Source organism: Pan troglodytes, chromosome 6 (assembly GCF_028858775.2).
Source record: "Pan troglodytes isolate AG18354 chromosome 6, NHGRI_mPanTro3-v2.0_pri, whole genome shotgun sequence".
NCBI classification, from domain to species: Eukaryota; Metazoa; Chordata; class Mammalia; order Primates; family Hominidae; genus Pan; species Pan troglodytes.
In genome coordinates, this window is record NC_072404.2 from 39,508,472 (window position 1) to 39,529,028 (window position 20,557).

Consider the following 20,557-nt stretch of genomic DNA (forward strand, 5'->3'; position numbering starts at 1 on the left):
TCTACGCTTAATTTTTTGAGGACCCTCCGTACTGTTTTTCACAATGCCTGCAGCATCCTTATTTTAAGACAAAATGTGAATGGACTGTGGGCTCTAAGCCTTGTCAGGAAATCGTTTCTGGCTACACTTACAAAGGAAATGCGGGAAACGTGGTCACTCAAGCATGGCCCCCACTATGTCCTCCCAATGCCCCATTCCTTGCCTCTCCTATGGGCCATCAAAGAAATCTGTGGGCACCTGGGCGTGAGGCTCCACTGAGATCCTTATGGGTGGGACTGGGGTGGAGCCTCCTCCTCGTGGGTTGGACAGTGGTTAGAAAGCAGTGTCTGGGACTAGGTCCTGGGAAAAGTCTGGCATTTGGGGACAGGGGAAGGGTTGATATTGACCCTTGTGAGTGAGACAGGCCTCTGTGGACCTGGAAGGGCCAGGAGGAAGCTCAGTAGGTGGAGTGAGCCTTCCTCCTCTGGGTGGGAGCAGTGGGGGAAACCAGAGAGCTGACTTTCTCCAGGGGCTCAGTTCACCTTCAGCCACAGGCCACAGTCTCTGACTTTAAAATTGAACAACATTGTTTTGTTTTCACTGAATTTCTTTATACTAGTGCCTCTTATTTAAGACCAATGATACTGATTATTAATAAGAACAATATACATTTTTCTTTCAAAATAAATTTGTTAAAATAGGTGAGTCTATTTAAGAAAAATGCTTAGTAAGTAACTGAGGGGCAAAAGGATATGGCAAACATGGGGAAGGTGGTACGATCATCTAGCCTGAAGTTTGGGACTGAGATATTGCATGCTTTTTTCAGAGTCATGAGGTTCAAATGACAAAACATGTGTGAAAGTGTTTCATGAGCTATAAAGCACCCTTTGGGTGTAACACAGCATCATTTTCATGACAGATGCTGCAGGTGGTCCAGTAGAGTGGTGCAGGAAGGCAGGCAGGACTGGAGAGTAAGGGGGAGGTGGGGAATGAGGAGCACCAGGGTAGGCAGGAGGTTAATGGGTTTGGTGGTAAAGGGAAGACAGACCTGAATTTTTTTTTTTTTTTTTTTTTTAAGAATGGGGACATTGAGTGTGATCTCTCACATGGAGGGGAAGCAGCAGAATCTCATCTGACAGCACATGTGGGCAGCAGCGATGGCCTGGTGGGGCAGTAGAGGTGGGATTATGGGCAAGACTGGGAAGGGTGTGCTCCTTTCTCAGAGGCCAGAGCTCGCTGGTTTGGCAGTGGTAGAGAGGAGAGAGGCTAGCCTGCGAATGGGCGTCCTCAGGGAAGCAGGAAGTGAGTGGGTGTGGGCAGGTCTGCAGTTCACTCCGGATGGAAGGAAGGCTGCCGGGAGTAGGAACCTAGGGCAGCATTCTTCACAATCTATGTGCAGAGTCTTTCCTGGGCAGAGGTTTCAGAATGCAGATTCCTGGGCTCTCCCCTCTGCCTCTACTTCTGAATGTCTAATGGCAGGCCTGGGAACTGTGTCTGTAACATATACTCAGAGAGGATGATGCTGGAGAACAATTAGGAGATCCAATGAAGACACCAAGGGGAGCAAAAGAGACTGTCAGCACTTTGGTTGGAGCTAGAGTTGGTCAAGGCATTATTCCATGTATTTCACCTGGTTTTCACTCATTTGACAGGGATCTATTGTGCTTTGGTGTGTCCAGTACTGTGGGAAACACAAATAAAGGAGGTAGAGCGGTGGGGAGAGTGAGACTGGTGAAGGCCCAGCAGCTGTTCCAGGCGCTGTTTCTCCCTGGCAGAGGCTGGATTCATGGATGATGCTGGTACTGAGGCGTGGTTTGACTTTGAGGAGCATGAATGCCTGGCCTTTGGTATCTAGAGAGATGAAGGGTACAGTTTCAGCCTGGACATTCAGTTTTCCCTGCCAAATCTAGGTAGACGATGACTTGAGTTCTTAAGTACACAAGGAGCAGTCCAGGGTCCTGGGTGTTGGATGATTTCTATAATGCCAGCTGGCATTTTTGCTCCGTTAGTGTGCCACAGATGGGGGAGTCACTGGTGAGTGCCACTGAGGGCAGGCCTTATTCTGCTTCCTTTCTTGGGACAACATTGACTCCACTGGTTTAAGCTGACAGAGATTTCTCCTGGTGTTGGTGCTAGCCATCTTCCAGATGAGATTAAAACCTAAAATGCACATTTAGTTTGTCTTAAAAGTGTCTTACAAGCAACTTGTCTGCTGAGCTCTGTGTGCTGCAATCATGGCAGGAAATGGAATCTCGGGTTTCAGGCAGGGGCAAGTGATACAGTTTAGAGTTAGTGTTGAGGCTTGAAGACTGTAGGGTTACAACATTCAGTTGGATGTGATTCAGAGCAAGTTCGGACAGTCTTTCTCTCAGAAATTGACGCAAGGCTGCACTCTATTTACTGGAAGGCTTGCAGGCGGTTGACTGCTAATGTGCTCGTACGGAATTTGGGCAACAACACCTCTTGCCCTCTCTAGACTGTCACTAAGTACACAATCCGATGCTTGTCATGCTGACTTGGTTTCCTCTGTTCTACTGAGGACTTGGTTGTCCTTCTTCAATCTTTCCCTTCATATCACACATGGTATGACTCTTACCAACCTTCCCTTTAGCTATACCACATCAACTATTCAACTGCAGTAGCTGTTGGGCAATTGGAGACTGTCTTTTCTTTGCCTTCCTGGGAAGAGGCCATGATGGTTCCACGCCAGCAGCCCTGAGGTGGGAGGGGCTTGTTGCTTTCACCAGGGACCGTGGTACCACCATCACCTTGGTGGGTTTGATGCAACACGAGGAGGTGGATGATGGAACAGGCGCCCCTAGGTTGGGTCCTCTGCTATGGGGGAGGGGTCATTAAAAGATCTGTTTTAGGAGAATCACTCTAGGCTGGGGCAGGGTCCCAGCAGAATGCGATTTCTACTTCTAAAGGTACCCAGAGGTACCAATTTCACTCTGAAAGGAGCCAGTTCTTGCTCTGCTCCAATTTGCTCTTTAGTCTTCTGGGTTGAGACAAATATGTTCAACAGAGCCCCCTTGTGGAGAGAGACAATGTACAACTGTCTATCAAAGGCCCTGAGAAGGCCTGTAGCAAAGAAGCCCACTGCCTTTAATTCGGCATTTCCCAATATTATTAAGTCATAGAACCTCCTTTTCTAAATTTTGCTATGTACTCCTGGGGGAACTAGTGTTCCACAAAGTACCCTCTGCAAAACACTGTTCTAAGAATTTAATAATTCCAAAACCTCCATTGCCCTTTAAAAAAAAAAAAACCAAAAAAACAAAAACCTGTATCTGGGGTATATATCCTGGTGACTGGTAATCATAATCTTAAAATGAAAAAGTTAGAAGGGCCTGCTTTTCCTTTCTTTAGAAACAGAAGAAAAAATGAGTACATAATTAGCATATGCTAACTGCTATAATAGGCAACTCCCTGAATTTTGATTATCTTAAACTACATACATTTATCTCTCTACTATGTCACAGCTCAGTGCAGTTAGTGGGGAGCCCTACCCTGTGAAGTCATTCAGGGTTTCATTCTTCTCCCACTGTGTGGCTTTGCCATGTCCAGAATGGGACTTCAATGTCACCTTGCTGTGGTCCAGCTGGCAGATGGGGGAAGAGAGAGAGTAAAGAAGACACACGTGCTGAACTCCTTGGGCCCAGCAGTGACATAGCCAGCCCTACATACATGCTATGGTGAGACCCTCTGTGGTGCCCCACCTAGATACAGGCATGCCAGGAAAGGCAGCTTAGCCTTGTGTCCAGAAAACTGAAACACGCACGGCGAACATCTGAGTCCTCTCTGCCACTGTGAGATAAGACATTGAGTTGAGGTGTCTGAATCCTAGTCTGGGCGGAGGCAGAAGGAAGGGACCCAAGAGATGGTGAAGACAGAGAGAAAGGCAGGACCGGGAGCCTGGAGCAGAAGGAAAAGGACACCCGGGAGCCAGCCTAGGAGAGGCAGAGCCAAAGACTCCAGGGTCTCCATGAATAGAAGGTGCCATCTTGAGGCTCTGAGAAGGGATTGGATGCTTTTAAAGAAGCATGGGAGTTGGGCGTGGTGGCTCACACCTATAATCCCAGCACTTTGGGAGGCCGAAGCAGGCAGATCATGAGGTCAGGAGTTTGAGACCAGCTGACCAACACAGTGAAACCCCGTCTCTACTAAAAATACAAAAAAAAAAAAAAAAATTAGCTGGATGTGGTGGCAGGCTCCTGTAATCCCAGCTACTCAGGAGGCTGAGGCAGGAGAATTGTTTGAACCTGGGAGGTGGAGGTTGCAGTGAGCCGAGATTGTGCCACTGTGCTCCAGCCCAGGTGACAGAGTGAGACACTGTCTCAAAAAAAAAAAAAAAGCATGGAAGAAAAGAAGGAAAAGGACATGGGTGAACAGAAATTCCAGAAGCACGTAAGGGTAGCAGCAGTCTGTAGGTAACTTCCATACTAGGGAATCATTCTCGTTTTCTTTATAGTATATTGAAATAATATACATTTACCTGAGGGGAAAAAAAGCATTTCTTTTGAAGTAGGAACAAGTCAGGAAAGAATTTACTTTTATTAGCTTTACTTTAGTAAAGTATTTTTGTTCCACTGGTCCAGGGCTTCTCAACTTGTATGCCACCAATGGTCTTCCCACGCCTTAGGGAATGGGATGGGGTGGGAATAGAATCCCTCAACAATCTCCTCTGACTCTGGAATCTCCTCCTTTTTCCTGAATGAGTCATACCAACATCATCATTTTCTGTGTGTACCATAATGCACAAAACTCTGGGAAGCTCCATATTAGCTCAGTATCAGTGTCTGCCAAGGTATGGGGTGGTACCCATCGTAAAACTCCACAGTCAACCCATCAATTACCATATTTTATCTCTTTACACCCTGTGTTGCATAAATGCCCAAGAAGCAAGAAGCAATCAAATTAGAAATAGTTGCAGAAAATATGACAAAGGAAAAATAAAGATTGGAAAGACAACAAGGAGACAAGAGAGAGGTCGGGTTGGTACCCAAGAAGGCATGTGGAATAGACTTGAGTGAACTGCACATTCCACAGCATCAATGAGATAAAAATAAAATGGATATTCAGAAGCAGCCTATTCCTCTCAGTAAAAAAGGTCCTAGAAAAAGACATCTTTCCTGATGATCCAAACCCTCCATAACATTCTTATAGTGAATACAAACACACACTTTGTGGGACTCTTCTTCAGAGTGTTCTTCAGTGTACGTTCAGGGCAAAATTCGAAAGTTCAGGCTGGGAAAAGTAGTTTGGGAAGGGGTGAAGGTGGGGCCAGGAATGCATCTGTGTGAGATGATGTTCAACATCCCAGGGAATCCATAAAATGTAAATAAAAATGCAATGCTACTTTCCAGCTATCAGATTGGCAAAGATTACAGAGACTAATTCCAAAGAGGAATAATGCCTCATACCTGTGAGGGTGTGTAGAAACTGGCACTTCTGATATTTCTAAATTGATACAACCTTCTTGCATAGCAGTTTGGCTGTGTAAAAACACATCAAGACAAGTATGGCCTTGAGGAAGACTCTTTCTAGAAAATTCACTGAAGGAAATAATCATGGGTGTGTCCAAAGATGTACTTACAAAGATGTTCATCATTGCATTGTTTCTAATGTCTAAAAATGAGAAAATAGGGGATTGAAGAAATTGTAGTTTACCTATGAAGTAGGATAGACACTAAAAATCATGTTGAAGAAAACAATGTAAAAATAAACCATGTTGGATGATTTTTTACTGACATGGAAATCCATTTATAACTAAACAGATGAGACAAGCATATTACTATGCAATATAATTTTATTTAAAAAAATGCACACAAGTGTACACACACACATCCTAGAATTATATACATTAAAATGTACATAGTGGTTTTCTTCGTAAGGTGATATTTTGAGTAATATACGATACACAGTTTTTCATTTTCTCTGTTTCTTTTTCCTTGCATTTATCTTCTAAATTTTTGACACTAAGAAATAAAAATCCATTTTTATTTTTTCTTTATGATTATTTATTTTTAACCGACAAAAATTGTACACAGACAGTCCTCAATTTACAATGGTTCAACTTACGATTTTTGACTTTATGATGGTGGGAACACAAGGTGAGGTCAGTAAAAGCAGTGTTTTGGGTACCATTCTGTTTTTCACCTTCAGTACAGTATTTAATAAATTACTTGAGATATTCAACACTTTCTTATAAAAAGGTCTTTGTGTGAGATGATTTTGCCAAACTCTAGGCTAATGTAAGTGCTCCGAGCACGTTTAAGGCAGGCTAGGCTAAGCTGTGGTAAAATTCCATTTTTAAAGTGAGGGATGGGGCTAATCATTTTTATACCATTCAGAGTCTCTTCAAAATGACGATAGAGAACAGGGGAGCAAATTCTCTATACCTTGCCATCCTCCCTGGGCAAGGGACATGAACCACGCTCTCCCCAGAAGCATGTCTCACATTGATGCAATGCCATCGCCTCTGTAATAGTTTGGGGTGGAATTATCCATTTCGGTTATTATACCTAATAGAAATCACAATGGTAAGAAAGTGGTTCGCTTACCATAGAAATCACTTTCAAGCAACTAACCCATCCACCATCCTCTCTGTTCTGGGACTATGTCATCTTTTCCTCTTCTATCCAACTTTAGCAGCTTCCTCCCATGGTCACATCCTGATCCTTGTCAGTTCCAGGAACTTCTCCATAGAAAACAAACATCCCACTCTTGAACTTAGCCTCTTCTCCTCTCCAGCCGTCTATTCAACACCCCTTCCATCTTCAATTGCTCTTAGAATTAATTGGGACCTTTGACCAGCTCCCCATATATACATTTTCTCATTATCCATCACCTGCCTCCTGTCTTTATTGTTCAGTTCAGATTTCATAAAACTAATCTTTTACATATTAAATTCCTATGCATCTCTGTCCTTCCAAAATGGAATTAGCAAGACTCCAACCCTGGATCAATCCATCCTCTACCTTCTCCTGGCGTCTGAAAATCGCCGGAGGAAATCTGCACAACTGTGTCAATTTTTAACATCATAAATTCTGAAATAACAATGCTAACTGGGATCCCGATGGAGTACAGCAAACTTACTTCATTTTTCCAGAGAGCTCACTCTTCCCTCCTTCACCAAGATGCCTCCATTCCCTGTACTCTCTCTAAAAGTTGGTTCCACTGGAACCCTCCCTCAGTTTCAGCCTCATAGTGGAGCTGCCAGATGGAGCCTGCTGCTGAGCGCAGGCTCTCACTTGCCCCTACGCTCATCCTCCACTTCTTGCTCCTAACCACACTGGAGGAACTGTGCTCAGATCCCTCTCTGCTGCCTTCTTGGGGCCTCCTTCAGGTAGGAAGGCCCTCTCCTCCTTCATCTTAGCTTCTCCCCTTTATTACGTCCCTTTCAGGATTCAAACACACCCTCAAGTCTTAAAAAAAAACAAGAACAACAGATCAGCAAACAAACCCAGCATCAAAATCTATTCGAGAGCCCAGTGTCCCAGGCCCTTATCCTGGAACTGGCTGAGCTCCAAGACAGGAATCCAACTGATGAAAGCCTCACTCTAGGGGATCCAGAGCAGCTGGAGGAATGCGTCCCATGGCCTCACTGCACCGGGCAGCCACTGCGGCCGTGTTGCCTGGTGGAACCGCTCATCCCAGCTTTGACGAACCTGACTCATCCCACCAAAGGTGGAATGCGACTGTTCCCTTGCCAGGGTGGGGCTTATTCCTGAGTCGGGCACCTAAGGAGAGTTTCCAGGATAATTCTGGAGAGGAGTATTGGAAAGGGTGAGAGAAGTCTGAAGGTTTCTTAGAAAAGGACCAGAAGCATCTTCCTGGGTAGGAGACACATTCGGGTTTTAAAGTAGTGGGACAACAGCCATCTTTGGGAAGGGGACACCCCCTCAGCAGGATGCTGCAAAGGGAGAGTTCTGAAGGCAGAATCTATAAAAAGATTCTGTCCATATAAGCTTAGTGAGTGCTTCTCAAAGTGTAGCCCATAGGCCACCTACATCAGAATCTCCTGGGGACATTTGGCAAAAACTTTTTTGGATTCCTGGACCCCATTCTATTGAGTCACAATCTCTGGGGAGTGTCTGTAAAATCTGCATTAAAAATTTCAACTTTCGGCCAAGTGCGGTGGCTCACGCCTGTAATCCCATCACTTTGGGAGGCCGAGGCAGGTGGATCACGAGGTCAGGAAATTGAGACCATCCTGGCCAACATGGTGAATCCCCGTCTCTACTAAAAATACAAAAAATTAGCTGGGCATGGTGGCGGGCGCCTGTAGTCACAGCCACTCTGGAGGCTGAGGCAGGAGAATGGCATGAACCCAGGAGGCGGAGCTTGCAGTGAGCCGAGATTGAGCCACTGCACTCTAGCCTGGGCAACAGAGCAAGACTCTGTCTCAAAAAAAAAAAAAAAAAAGTAAATAAATAAATAAATAAAAAATTTTTTTCATCTTTTATTTTTGACTCAGGGGGTACATGTGCAGGCTTGTTACATGGGTATATTGCATGATGCTGAGGTTTGGGGTACGAATGATTCCATCACTCAAGTAGTGAGCATTGTACCTAATAGGAAGTTTTCCAGCCCACATTCCCCTTCCTCCCTCCCGCTTCTAGTAGTCTCCACTTTCTATTGTTCCCATCTTTATGTTCATGTGTCTTCAATGCTTAGCTCCCACTTATAAGTGAAAACGTGGTATTTGGTTTTCTGTTCCTGTATTCATTTGCTTAGGATCATAATCTCCAGCTGCATTCACGTTGCTGCAAAGGACCTGATTTCATTCTTGTTTATGGTTGTGTAGTATTCCATGGTGTATATGTACTGTATTTCCTTTATCTAATCCATCTTCGATGGGCACCTAGATGGATTCCATGACTTTGCTATTGTGAATAGTGCTATGATGAACATATGAGTGTGTGTGTCCTTTTGGTAGAAGAGTTTATTTTCTTTTGGGTTTATACCCAGTAATGGGATTGATGGGTCAAATGGTAGTTCTGTTTTAAGCTCTTTGAGAAAACTACAAACTACCTTCCACAGTAGCTGGCCTAACTTACATTCCCACCAGCAGTGTTTAAGTGTTCCCTTTTCTTTGCAACCTCCCTAGCCTCTGCTATTTTTTGACTTTTTAATAATAGCCATGCTGACTGGGGTGAGATAGAATCTCATTGTGGTTTTGATTTGCATTTCTGTTATGACTAGTGACAATGAGCATTTTTTAAAATATGTTTCTTGGCCACTTGTATATCTTCTTTTGAGAAGCAACTGTTCATGTCCCTTGCCCATCTTTTTTTTTTTTTTTTTTCTGAGACGGAGTCTTGCTCTGTAGCTCAGGCTGGAGGGCAGAGGTGTGATCTCAGCTCACTGCAACCTCTGCCTCCCGGGTTCAAGCGATTCTATTGCTCCGCCTCCCATGTAGCTGGGATTACAGGTGTGCACAACCATGCCTGGCTACTTTTTATATTTTTAGTAGAGATGGAGTTTCACTGGATGTTGACCAGGCTGGTCTCGAACTCCTGACCTCAAGTGATCTGCCCACCTTGGCCTCCCAAAATGTTGGGATTACAGGTGTGAGCTACCGATCCCAGCCTTGCCTGTCTTTTAATGAGGTCATGTGTTTTTTGCTTGCTGATTGAAATTCCTTACACATTCTGGATAGTAGTCCTTTATTGGATGCATAGTCTGCAAATATTTTCTCTCATTGTGCAGGTTGTCTGTTTACTTTGTTGCTATTTTCTTTAGTTGTGCAGAGCCCTTTAGTATAATTAGGTCCCACTGTTGTTTTTTTGTTTTTCTTACAATTGCTTTTGGGGACTTAGCCATAAGTTCTTTGCCAAGGCTGATGTTGAGTAGGTGAAATCTGCATTATTAACAGTTCCCTAAATTACTCTTACGTGTACAAAGCAGCCTAGACCCTGAGAGATGATTAAATGATCTTCAGAAATTCCATTCTCCTCAGAATAACACTCTATTCTTTTTTGGAAGACAATAAAAAAGTGGAGAAGCTCAGCCTTACCTACGTCTCTCCCTGAGAACTACTAGGGGAGACCTGGGCACGTATCTTCGAAATGCACGGGCCCCCCTTGCTCTTTGATATCTGATGTTCTGGGAGAACACGTATAGGTTCTGACAATGTTTAAAACCTCCTAGTAGGGGCACAACAGTCCCTGGTAACACACACACGTGCACGCGTGCGTGCACGCGCGCGCGCACACACACACACACACACACACACACACATGGATTCTAAACATGCAAAAAATTCCTGTAAGGCCTGGTAGATATGATGTCAGAAAGAAAAACCATTGCAATATCTTTTGTGTACTATGTCACAGAACTGCAGCCAGAGAAGGGGTTAACATGTTATTCTCTGCAGCTAAGTTTCCTCTCTCTGTCTCTTTTTCTCAATCCATTCTTTAAAGGGCTGGGTAAATCATTGGTGGAGCTGGGCGGGATAGCAGGCAGAGGGAGGGTGTTCAGGCTGCATTTTAGGGGAAGCTGCAAGGACAATTGGGGCAGAGCCGGGCTGGGGCAGGAGGGTCCACAGAGTTACCCAAGGGGAAGAAGGACATTGATCCAGCTGCCTCTGTGGGGTAGCTTCTCACCATGTTCCCTTCTCTATCAGCTTTTGTCTTCTCTGGACATTAAAAAAACAAACCCAAATATGGTCAAATAGAAGAAAAGGAAGGCAAAGAAAAGGAGGAGGAGGAAAAGGAAAATGAAAGAGAAAAGAAAGAAGAAATTCTTTTAAAAGAAAAAGAAGCTAGAAAGTTACAAGGTGAATAAAATTAAAACACTGCCAGAAAAAAAAGTAAGAAAAACAAAGTATTAGTTGAAAATAAAATTTAAAATGTTTGTAAGATAAGGTACATGTGAAAAAATGAATGATATTTAAAATAAAAGATAAGAGGCTTGAAGTTAATAAAAGTTTAAAAGCATAAGCATAGAGGAGGTAAAATATTAAGATAAAATGCTCATAGATGAAAAGCTGAAAATGTAAAACTACAGTTACACGCCATATTACGATGTTTTATTAAACCACAGGACCACATAGATGATGGTGGGCCCATAAGATTATAATACAGTATTTTTACTCTATCTTTTCTGTGTTTAGATATCTTATACACAAATACTGCTGTGTTACAGTTGCCTACAGTATTCAATACAGGACCATGCTGTACAGGTCTGTAGTCTAGGAGCACTAGGCCATACCACATAGCCTCGGTGTGTAGGAGGCCCTACCATCTAGGTTGTGTAATGCACTCTGTGATGGTCACAACAACGAAATCACCTAAGGACACATATCTCCGAATATATCCCCATCATTAAGCAATGCGTGACTGTAGATGGGATTAGCAATTAAGTTCAGGAATTCAGAACTAAAAAGACTAGGATAAAGATATTAAAACTCTAAGATTTCAAGTGTCCTTTAGAGTTGGGTGCTTCAGGAAAATAACAGGTTTCCTGCTGACTCCTGCAGATTTTCTGGTGGCTTCTGTGAAGGCTGAATCCTGGAACCACCCCACTGCCCTACAGCCATGGTGGCAATAGACGCTTTCCTGCTTGCAAGTCTTCCTTCCTTCCTTCCTTCCTCCCTTCCTTCCCTCCCTCCTTCCCTCTTTCTTTCTTTCTTTCTTTCATTTATTTCTTTTCTTCTTTCTTCTTTCTTTTTTTTTCTTTCTAGATAAAGTGTTGCTCTGTTGCCCAGGCTAGAGTCCAGTGGCTCAATCTCGGCTAACTGCAACCTCCACCTGCCGGGTTCAAGCAATGCTCCTGCCTCAGCCTCCCTAGTAGCTGGGATTACAGGCATGTGCCACCACGCCCAGCTAATTTTTGTATTTTTTTTTTTTTAGTAGAGATGGGGTTTCACCGTGTTGGCCAGGCTGGACTCGAACTCCTAATCTCCAGTGATCTGCCTGCCTTGGCCTCCCAAAGTGCTGGGATTCCAGGTGTAAGCCACTGTGCCTAACCAAGTTTCTCTCTTACCCGTGCCTCCATCACTGGTGTTTGGTTTGGATTAAGAATGTAAGGTTTAGACCCAGAAAAATGACTGAATAGAGCCTATCTCTTTAGCCTATTATCTGCCCCCGTGTGCTTGGGAGTTGAACCACATCAAGCCACCTGTCAGGACACAGACCTCCCTCCTGCCTCTTTGCCCACTGGGTTCCAATCCCTTTGCTTGGAATGCCATTCCTCCCTTCTTTTGCCTGGCTGGGTTTTACCTACCTGATAAACCTTAGCTCGAGAATCATTTCCCTGGGAAGCCTTTCTGAGTCTCACCACTGTGCTTTCCCACCCCCAGTTTAGTTTATTTTTCAGCCACATTGCAGAATAATTGTTGATTTGCTTGTCTGCCTTCTCCAGAATACCAAAGATCGGGGACCACTGTATACTAATGGAAAAACAGCAACAGCAGTAAAGCACGATCTATCCATTTTCTCATCACATCTTCAATAACCCCACAAAGCAGGCTCTGATCGCCACATTTTATAGATGAAGAAACAAAAACTTATTTATTTATTTCCTTGACAAATCTCCACTGACTTTCCACTATGTGCCTGGCATACAGGGGTTAACTAATCTGCCCAAGGCTGCCCATTTAGAAAATTGCAAAGCCAATCATTGAGCTCAGGCCTATCAGATTCTAAGCCTGTGCTCTCGCCAGGATGCTTTTTCTCCTCAGCACATAGTAGGAACTCAGTAAATATTTGTCAAAGACGTAAATGGCTACATATGAGAGTAAAGGCCCTGGAAACCCAGCCCTCTTTCTCGGAGATCCTCCTCTAGCAATGGGCTGACAGTGCTACTTGGAGGCACTGCAGTTGCGTCTTTTGATCTTCCATGCATCCTTCTAAAGGAGGTACTGTGTTTTAGGAAGATCCCAAAGGTAAACATACAGGTTGCAATAAAGCTTTCCTGAGAATCTTCTTTTGAAAAAGCAAACAGGACACAGACTCCAGAGTTTTCAAATTATTGTGATTTCTAGGATTCGTTTTTATGGTTTGGGAGTGGAATGTATGGCTTAAGCAAACACAATTAAATCCAAATTACCCGTGGCCACGCAGCCACTGGCTGTCTTTCCGTGTGGGAAAAGGCAGGGCTTTGTAGGGCTAGAAAATATCTGAAAAAAATATGAAGTGACTCTGTCTTTTTTTCTTTCCCTTTTTGTAAATGTTCTTTTAAAACACATCAAATTCCTGAGGAATTTGCTGTTTTATCTGTTTATTTTTTTGATTTGTTAGTGTCCTAGAGCATGAAATCTTATTTAAAAGGCACTGTTCTTTCTTGATATGGATGCCCATGATTTTCATTCTTACTTTCTCAGTCCAAAAATGAAATGCAGTTCTGCCTCATTGGGAGCATTTCTGTATTCTTAAAATGTGCTGGTGTTTTTCCTGCTAAAGATGCTTCAGAAGCAGTGGGTAGGCAATTTGTTGTGATTCATAGTGAATTTATTTATATGGAGAATTTTCTCCAAATTTTAAACACAGTGTACCCTTTGGTACTTCATGTATGTGCCAAAATGTCATCTCCATATGACTGGTGCAGGCCATTTGAATAAAGTTCCAGATGGAAGTCATTGTTCAAATTATTCCTTTCCCATCATCTAAATACAAATAGCAAAATGGAAAGCCGTTTTCCATTGCTTCCCAAACAATAATAATAATAATAATAGTATGAAAAAATCCTGACAGATACCTTCAGATAGTATGGTATTATAATGACCGTAACTGCTATAATGGGACTCTTTTACAGATGGCAGCCGAGCCTGATCAAACCATTCATTAGTCCTTCTAAAAACTGTCATATACATTCTCTTCTTTATGGTTCAAAACACAAAAGCCCCTTTGTGCCTTTAGAGACGTAGCTGCAATTTCAAATAAAAAGAGCAGCACATTAGCTGCCATTATGCATGAGCCATATCATCAGCATAAAAATGAATTTGTAATATTTTGCCACATGTGATGTATTATTGCCGGGCTATGTAAACAATACTGGGTCTGAAATTGAGCCTTGGGGACTCCCTTTACAACTGACAAATTGAGAAACAAGGCCATCAACTCTCACACATTGCATCCGGTGAGTTAAATAACTCAGCCAAGATCCATTTCCAGCCCAGTCTGAGATAATCTCTGTCCTGTAATAATAAATCATAGTCAAGGGCGTCGGATGCCCCAGGCAGATCTATAAACCCATAAACAAGGCTATGCTTCACAATTTTGATCACTCTTAAAAGCTCAAGCCAAATCATTCATGGGTTTAATCTCAGCATTGGTCACAATTACATTCACAGCTCCTGTCTGCCCATGAAAAACAGCAGGGTTGCTGTCTAGAAATAGATCAAGGTAGTAGCTTTCTCTCTTTGTTGATTTTTTGGCTTTCCCTTCTGTACTCATGAAATCAGTGAAAGCTGGCGTCTGCACTGGGGATCAGCCACAGAGAGCATGGGACAAGTTCTATTTATTCCAAAGGAAGGAAGCAGAGGAAGATTGCATGGTAAAGCCGGGTTGCTGAGCAAATGATTCCATTGTCGTAGAACGTGGAACCAGAGTTTTGGGCAGAAATGGCCTGGGGAATGGTGAATTTGCTCAGTTGTGCCTCCTAACTGAGTTTTTTCACTTTGCATTGGTGGCTTATGTTCATGGTTTCATAGGTTTAACTGTCTGATTGGTGGCCACTTTGGGCACAATGGGATTGTTAACACTTGTTGGTTGTATAGGGTCAAAGCTTATACACGGATGAGAATTGACTGCTCAGACCAAGTGTTTGGCAATTCTCAGTCTGTATTTTGTTCTTTAACTTGCTCTAAAATTCACAGTAGAGTTAATCTATTCCTCTTCTCAAGCTTTACTTATTTTCGGAATTAATTATAGTTGGCCCTCATTATCCACAGTTTAGCTTTCCCAAGTTTCTGTTACCTCAACTGTGGTCCAAAAATAGGTTAAGTACAGTACATTAAGATATTTTGAGAAAGAGAGAGAGACAGAGACCATATTAATATAAATTTTATTACAGTATTTATTATAGTGTCTAATTTCACTATTAATTTTTTCCTGTGCCTAATTTATAAATTTATCATAGGCATATATGTATAGGCAAAAACAGTGTCTATAGGGTTCAGTACTATCCAAGGTTTCAGGCATCCGCTGGGTGTCTTGGAATGTACTCTCCACGAATAAAGGGAGACTGCTGTTCACACAAGAGCTGAACAGCCAAAACTGGGGAGATTGATAGGGGGTACCAAAGAGAGAATTTGGAGTTCAAAGTAAGATGCATAACTCCTTTTATGATTAATATTGGCAGGAGAGGGAATTAGCATTTGTTAAACACTTACTCAGTTCAAGGCACTATGCTGCCTGACTTGGAAATGTTATCTCACTTAATCCTGACAGTAATCCTGTTGGGTGATATAATCATTATTTAAGAAAGAGGAGGCTGGGCATGGTGGCTCACGCCTGTAATTTGTTTTACACTTTGGGAGGCCGAGGTGGGCGGATCACAAGGTCAGGAGTTTGAGAACAGCCTGGCCAATATGGTGAAACCCTGTCTCTATTAAAAATACAAAAATTAGCCGGGCGTGGTGGCGTGCACCTGTAGTCCCAGTTACTTGGGAGGCTGAGGCAGAAGAATCGCTTGAACCCGGGAGGTGGAGGTTGCAGTGAGCTGAGATCGTGCCACTGCACTCCAGCCTGGGCGACAGAGAGAGACTCTATCTCAAAAAAAATAAAGAAAAAAAGAAAGAGGAAAATCAAGACTCAGAGGGGCGAGGTCACTTGCTCAAGCACACATAGCTATGTGACTGACAGAGCTGAGAGTTGAAACTAGGTTAGGGTGACTGTCAACACACAGTGTTTCTCCTGTGCCTCACTGCCTCCCAAGAGTGAGATCTCAAATTTATGTGACATCTCTGACTTAAGGCTGGGTAGGCAAATAGGATTTTATGTCAAAGTTGCTGGATTAGTAGTAGTGCCTGGAATGCCGTGTGGAGAAAGATTGTCGTTGGGTGAAATTCTCCAGTTGATGAATGGTGTTGGCCACGTGTTTGGCTGGGGAGGCCAGCAGGCAGCAGGCCGGCTGAGCGTATGCTGGGTTCGCCTCAGGTTACTAGGAGGCATAGTCTATCGTCAAGCAGAATTGTGCCTGTGTGTTGGGTAACAATGTATACCCACAATGGTTATACGTTGGTAGCAATGTATTATTCATAACCTGTTAGGAAGAAAATTCTATTAAAAAAGCCTCCTAATTGCCACTCTGGAAAGTATCAAGTTGTGGTCCATCAGCATTTCAGGGGCTTATATTTTTGTAAGTAAAACACACTTGAAGGCACCCTGGCAATACCTAGGGTATCCTGCCCTTAAAGCATCCTATTTAGAGAGTAATTATTTTCTATCTTTGTTGCAGTAACAATAGGGGAATGAAACCTAAATGAATGATCAAAACAAAAACTCCTCCAACCACGAGGTGGCGCTATAATCTATTACTCAATTTATAAATGCTTCGTGGATTGCTTGCTGACTACTTTATTCTCTTTCTGTTCCTGTTTTACTTGCTTACTTTTAAAAAATTTATTTTTTTAATTGAAAAATAAAAATTGTATCTATTTATTGCGTACGACATGTTACTTTGAAATATGCATACTCTGTGGAATGCCTAAATTGAGCTAATTAACGTATGCATTACCTCACACACTTTTTATCTTTTGTGTGGTGAGAACATTTAAAATCTACTCTCTGGGCAAATTTGCAAAAATACAATACAATACAATACATTGTTATTAACTGTAGTCATAATATTGTACAATGGATCTGTAGAACTAATTCCTGCCATCTAACTGAAATTTTGTGCTCTATTTTTCTTTTCACACTCATTTTAGTTCTTTCCTTCATTTCTCCAACCCTTCTCAAAACAAACTAACGAGCCAATGGTCCAACAAGCAAATATCTCCTCCAAGTACCTTTTTTATTATTATTCTTTCCTCATAGTCCCCATATTTTAAATGCCTTAATCTAGCAAACAAACCTCAATTAGTAATAAAAATTCATTTGGGGGTTTTCATTAATCAAAGACTATCAGAGCTTTTGCTCAGAATATGTGTTATCAAGTAAGTTATGTTTCTCCAGCTAAAAATTAAAGACATTTAGTATTTTAGATAGCATGCCTATGTAATGTTATCAAGGTTTTTTTTCAAGTAATGGAAATTGTTCACCAATACTCATTACTGCCTTTAAAGACTTCTGGGAGGGGTGTCTTTAAACTCTTTTTGAGAACCAAATTCATTCCTGGGTCCCTGGGTAGAAATTTTGTAAATATCAGGATGGTGAGGCTGCCTCTCCAAAAGCAATACCTACTGGTTCTCTTTCTTGGTCAAATTTGCTCACAAATTCAAACTCCTTGCCCAGGATTTAATTCTCCATTTCGGAGAATTTAATCCTGAATAACACTTACACCTGAATAACGTCTTTAATTCTAGGTTCTTATCATTCACCAAGAAAACTAGGCCATTTTGGTTTAAATTAAATCACCGAAGGTCTTGTATGATTTGTTGGTAATAGTAAAAGAGACTAGACTCATGAAATTAGGGATCGCTCACAGTTGTAACAATTAGACCACACTTCCTCCCAGACACAAGTTTTAAGACTATCAATTAAATATAAACAGGTTTTCTGGCTGTAAGATTTTAGCTTTTGTTTCCTTTCCAGTTAGCCTAGAACCCAGCAGTCCACATGTGCCTGAGAGAGGAAGAGATGGTAAGACCAAATGTTGCTCAAAACCTTGGAGACAAGTTTGGTTCTAGCATGAGCTGAAGTTTTACTAGATTAGGAATTTATATAGGCTATGTCCTTCAATTCGTCCACATAATTTCCCATTGCCTAGTGAGCACTATAGCTCAAGGACCCATGGCACCCAACACCTTAGAAATAAAATTCGTGAGTCCAAAGACAAAGCATGCTATTGTTTGGCTCCTTCCACTGCCACAGGAAGACTTTTGTTATTGGACTAAACTTAGAAGAAGTGAAAGTTTTATGATAAAAGCAATTCTAAGCCAGTCTTTGCATAATGAGCCAATCCCAACAGTCACCTAATAATATTTTCCTCCCTGAACTCTACCTTTGAATAAACATCTTCCTAATCATGTGCCCCAAACTGTTTCTAGCGAATTCAGGAAGAGAGTAAAGTGCAACTATATCTGATGTATCACCCAAGTGGTCCAGAGGTAGATGGCTCGATTGATACAAACCCAATGTAAATTCACAGATTTCAGACGTGTTATATTTATGATCAACTGTGACCCACAAAGTGAAAAGTGTGTGAATCAGTGAAGTTTGGTGGTCTTTAAAAAGGAAGGGAGGCCCTCAGCTCCCCCAGAATGGTGCTGAATGTGGCTGGAATGTAGCTAGGTGTCTGCCAGCTGCCATCCAGGCATAATCCAGGTGGGAGCCCCATCTTGGTACAGAACGTAGGAACACATCTACAGTTCTGTGGCTTTCCTTCCCCAGAGCTGTGTCTGGCCTGAATGTAAAGATGTTTGGAGAAGATGACAAATCCAGTCCATGACCCTGGCTTTAGTCCAGTTCCTCTGACCCCCCTAAATCAGGTCTCAGAGCAACTTGGAGCTTAATGCAGAGGAAGATAATTCTTCTGACTGTGGAAAATATTAGCTAAATAGATGACAAAGATCGGTTGTAAAATCTCTCTAAGAAATGAATTAGATCAGTCTGTCTGCCTAAGGTGGTATGGATGTAATTACCCCTAAAAGCGTGTTTCTTTACATGTAAAACGGGGATTATAGTGGTACCTATATAATGTTCACAATGGTGGTTGTGCAGATGAAGTGAGTAGTGCAGGTAGTGCACTGTGCTACGTTGTTGTAAGTGGTCAGTAACTGATAATATAAAGGGGGACTCCCTTTCTATCCTAGAGGTGAGACATTCTCGCCAACTGTTACTGAGTTCAAGAAGAGTCTCTTTCTCTTGTTCTCTCTCTCTCTCTGTACACACACACACACACACACACACACACACACCCTGGGGGGTATTAAACAAAGTGTTCCTTTAAAGCTGTATTGTGGTTAATCTCTTATGGCTTGATGAAAGAGCCTCTCTGTATGGACAACCCCTAAGTTCATAATGGCCGTAAAGGACTGAAGGATGGAGAGTGAAATGTGGAACCAGTTTCTCATTGTACTGAAATGTATCATTTTTGGGATTCTTGTTAAGAGACAGTGTCTTCAGTTTCATCATGCACAATTTGTTGTGAGCCCAGCCAAATATGGCCACGTAGTACATCAAGGTGATAATTTTCTAGCACTATGCTAAGTGTTACACACACGTGATATCATGTAACTTTTCACTGAGACCCTAAGAAGTAGCTACTATTTGTCTACCCATTTTACCAATAGGAAAATTGAGACTCAGAAAGCTTAAATTATTTGGCCAAGCTCACAAAAGCATGTACAGAGCTAGGATTTGAATTCAGATCTGTGAGAACCCCAAGCTCTTACCACTCCCTTTTCTTCCCTGCCTCCCATCTGCCTCACTCATGTGAATGGCATAAAGATACTCCAATATTGACTTGGCTTGGAGCTTCAGAATGGGGGCCTGCGGAAATGTCTGGAGACATTTTCAGTTGCCACAGGTTGAGAACCCCGCCCTGATAGTATACAGGGGAAGCTCTGTGGTGTAGTGTAGTAAACAACAGGCTTATAAATGTTAGATCATCGATAGAGTGTGTATCTCATCCCCCAACTCTGCAGGGGAGGTCTGATTACCACCTTGAACACATAGGAAACTGAAGCTCAGAAAAGATAAGTCACTTCCTCAAGATCACATGGTTAGCAATCATTGGAGCTGGAAATGATACTAAGGACTCCTGATCCCAAAGTAGAGATTTTCTCCTTTATCACAATGATCCCTGGGCCATTGTTTTTCTCATCAAATTTAGACTTTTAGTTTACCTAAACATTATTTAGCTTGCTTGGTGGTTCTCAAGTGATAACATGCATCGGATTTGCAGGAGGGCTTGTGGAAGCAGATTGCTAGGCTTCACCATAGAATATCTGATGGGGCCCTGGTGGGGCCTGTGAATTTGCTTTTCTATCAAGCTCCTGGGGGATGCTGATGCTGCTGGACCAGGGCCACACTGAGAACCACTGAATTAGGTCTCAAATGTGTTTTCTTTCTTCTTCTCTTCTGAGTCTTCTTCTGCCTCCTTTTTGCCTCTCCTCCCCCAACTGTCTGGGGACATGAAGAGTGCTGAATTTGCAGCCTGGCTTCTATGGACAGGCTAAGGCTGACAGGCTGGTGAAATATTAGTGCAACATGTGAAACTTACAGCCTTCCGAAGGCTCACTGCAGAGCGCAACCGATTACATGCGTCACTGGTCCAAGTGTTCCTTACAGTCTCCTGGGAGTGAATTAAAATCCTTTGCTGGTGACATAGAGGGGTGGACTGGTTCTGGGTCTGGTCTAATCTGGGTCAGAGAGCATGGGCTGATCTGTCATCTGAAACACTGAAACTTCTCCCAGGCGTCTCCTGGGGGATGATGGCTGCCCGCTGTGCTGGAGGCAAACGG

The 20,557-nt window shown here is 42.7% G+C and overlaps 1 protein-coding gene across 8 annotated transcripts in view; it reads left to right on the top strand.

Annotated features, from left to right (window-relative positions):
* The window catches only part of BBS9 (Bardet-Biedl syndrome 9), a 797,962-nt gene that overhangs the window by 635,219 nt on the left and 142,186 nt on the right, over positions 1 to 20,557 (top strand). The gene's annotated exons all lie outside the window — the stretch shown is intronic.